We start from the raw sequence: 3654 nt of genomic DNA, 5'->3' as shown, positions 1-3654 counted from the left end.
TAAGTCTTATTTTCTATTTGTATTTTCCGTGAAAATGTACTGGATGTATTATCAAGGCTAGGTACTTTAAAAAGAAGATCACTTGCTTTTAGGTCAGGGCGCGAAACGACAACAACACAGTCGGCCATACTTTTTAATGTTACTTTTTGAATCCTAACTTTCACTCGCAATAAAGTGTATTACTGCTTTTGGGTAACTGGCATTTTGACTACAATCCTGGCCAAAAAGTTATTGGACTGGTTGGCAAATTGCAGTCTTTTTGTAAAAATACACTCCCCAACTCAGCATTGCTTCAGGGGTGGGCGGTTTTGATAACATTTTCGGGGTAAAATTGCAATATTAACGGTTTTTTCTCCAGTCCAAAACCCTTTGGCCATGATTTTAGGATTGGCATGAAAAGAAAAGGTTTGCCAAAAATGTTTTAAAAAAGCATAGAAAGAAAATATCAAATTTTGGCACAACAATAAGGGCCTCGGCCCAATTGTGCTTCTTTTCATCTATACCCCTGGTGTCATAAAAATATATTTCTTATCGTATTCACTGTTAACTCATTTAATATTACAGATTTACTTTTAAGCTATATATGCAAAAAAGAATCAAAATTTTCGTCTTCAACAATTTCGTGCTAATTTCACTTGAAACAGAGCAAGGAAAGTTTAGAAATCCGTAATGGTCTTTCTTAATTCACAAGAACGCAAATTCATTAGACCCATGAAGAGGTTTTAATATCTGTAAGAAAAGAATGGCACTAAATTTCGCAAAGCAGATTTCTAGAGACGTTTTTCTCGCGTACATGTTCGTGTTAAGTTCAAAAAGCTAAATTCAATATGTTTTCATAACTCTAAAAGGCTTAAACAATCGAGTTATTTGATTTTGCTAAGCCATCCTTTTCAATTTCCATGACGACACATTCTTTAGACGCTTTTATTTTTAATATTCTTATATAATTATGTTTAACAAGATGAACTTTATTTAACGCAGTTATTGATGTTTAGTATTAGATAGGAAGCTGCTTTGAATCTTTGCCATAGGGTTCATAAATTGATAATCATACACCATTTGGGGTTTGCGTGACACATGAGACACTCCCTTTGGCCTCCTTCCAGCGCTTGTTAGGTTGGATCAAACCATAGAGATAAGATCTTGAGCAACCCCAAACCAGTGCATTTATTGCTTTTCAGAAGAATCATGAGGAACATGTTTTGATAAAAATGGGGGGTGATTGTCTCGTACCTCCAGCCCCCTTGGCGCTTCAGGTGCTTGCACGTGAAAACAGTCTTAATTTATTCAGCCTTCTCTCTCACATGGTTCTTATGTCTAAGATAACCAGATTAACCTCATATCTCTTTTCATATATTCATTCCAAACAGCAGATAATTTTAGTTATGTTTTAATTGAGTCTGTGTTTGTCTTGTAGGCATGGACAGAAACATAGATTATAATGAATAATAACGCACAGTGGGTGAACATTAACTCGCAAATCTCGCTAAAGTCCAAAACTCGAGATTCAAGATCTGATTGATCCTATAATCACATTAGAGCATTTGGAAAAAGGTGTACTAAGCAGGTGATTTAAAGATATCTGCTAAATGATGATGACTGCATTATACATAAACCATTGAACCTTCGAAGATTAGTCCATTCAAGGCGGTGCACGGGTTTGAAATAAAGTGAGGGAGGGTTCGGGGTAGTAGCTCTTTTGGATTTAGTCAGCCAACTAATCTTTGGAGAACATCGCTATCATAAAGCAAAACTCCCCAGTTTTTCGACAAACTAAGTTTTCTTTTGAACCCAGGGCCGGTTCCATGGGGGGGGGTGTGGGGGGGGGGGTGTGACACCCCCCCAAGAATTGAGTTTGGCGATTTACTCGGTAAAGTTCGATTTTTGGTCGGTAAAATTATGTTACGAAGTTTTATATTAAATGCTGTGTAGTGCATCACTGCGCAAAAAGCAATTAAATATGCATAACATTTTGAATATCTAGTTTTCTTCATTATTGCCCTGTGCCTACAAAGACCAATTCGGTGAGAACCTGAGAAACCATTTGTGTTTCCTGCTTACTCTATTGTTCCCTATTGTTCGAATTCCACTGATCGATTTATTCAATAAAACTAAACATAGTGACTGACGCCACCTGTGAAGAAGGCGCGAAACCCGCGAAGCAACATTCTCTGGTAATCCTTTATCTGAATGAAGCTGAGCTGACGAACAAAAGTAGAATTGAAAAAAATAGTAACAGTAATAAGTATTACGCTACTTGAAAGGGAAACGGCAGCTTTTCAGGTAACTCAAAAACTTGCTTCAAATAATGATCTTTCTGTTTTTTGAATTTTATTTTCTGAAGACATATCCATATAATCATTTGTTTTGAATTTTGTAATTCTCGCGTAAGCCTGTGACAAAAAGTCTAGGCCTGTTTGAAAAGCAAGATTTTCCAAGATTTGACAAGGCCTGAGTTCATTTGAGCTAGTGTCATCGACAACTAGGGCGTTAGAAAAGATTCGAAATGAAGATGACGTGCAAAAGCAGATTGAAGCTGCCACACAAATTGCAATGCACATGGGAATAAATCCAGAAGAGGAGTTTCAGCACCGCCACAGAAGAAGATTGATTCCAAGAAGAATTGATGAAAACCGAGACAACGAGGAGGCATTCTCCTTCCAGACGTTTTATTCGAAAGAGATTTATTCTGTACTTGATCAGATAATTACAGATTGTAAAGAAAACTGGGGTAGCATTTTGAAGAAAATAAAGCCGTTCACTGTTTTGTTGCCTCCTTGGGATAACTTAAGGGAAGAACAAGCAGAGGATCTGGAGCATTTGTTGTCGGGGAAAGTTTCAAGTGGGAATGTTATTGCAGAGCTTACTGTTTTGAGAGAGGACTTCCAAGAGAAAAAGTTGGTGAAGAGCATGACAGTCCGTGAAATTGCAAAGTTCGTATATAGTCGAAGGCACATTTATCCGGCAAGCAACACAGCATATACATTCCTTCAAACAGCACCAATTACTGTGGCTTCAAATGAAAATTTCCTGGAACCGGCCCTGTTTGAACCATGACAAGAACAAGAATGAGGTGCGGGACGACATCCCTCAAAATTCGAAAAACCGGATAGATCTTTTACAAAAACCAATGATCAAAGAGATGCCTTGGCAATCAACATATGCCAAACTGGTTACGGAGGCCCTGCTCACGAGGAAACCCCTTAAATCATGGCAATTAACCAGAAATATTCTATACAATAAGTTAAAAAAGAAGAAATATTAGTATTTTTGCCTAAAGAAGGTGGGACATTTTGTGGATTCGAGAGAACTGCTTTTTTAATTTGCACCCCTAATGTCTATAAAATAGTTTTTTTTTAATTGATTCCCTCATTCGGCACTATTTTTCACTTTTTAAAACAGTTCACGTTAAAATTATAGTTAGCAGGGCCACTTCCAGAGTGTTTTGCCTTCACAAACGAATGTTGTAGGAGCACATCAAATTTCACATTAAGGCTCCCTTTAGGCATTGTTCGGGAGATGAATCATGCCCGTCTTCCAGACATGCACTAGCCCCCGTTTCAGGGTCATTGCACATGCGCATTATCACTTGAAGCCCTGGCGGGAAGTTCAAGTGTTATGTGGTCCCAGCAGAACAGCTGTATCTAATGCGCA

The sequence above is a fragment of the Rhopilema esculentum genome, chromosome 8, assembly GCF_057945365.1.
Source record: "Rhopilema esculentum isolate cy_ngs chromosome 8, ASM5794536v1, whole genome shotgun sequence".
Classification (NCBI taxonomy): domain Eukaryota; kingdom Metazoa; phylum Cnidaria; class Scyphozoa; order Rhizostomeae; family Rhizostomatidae; genus Rhopilema; species Rhopilema esculentum.
This window is presented reverse-complemented; position numbering follows the sequence as displayed.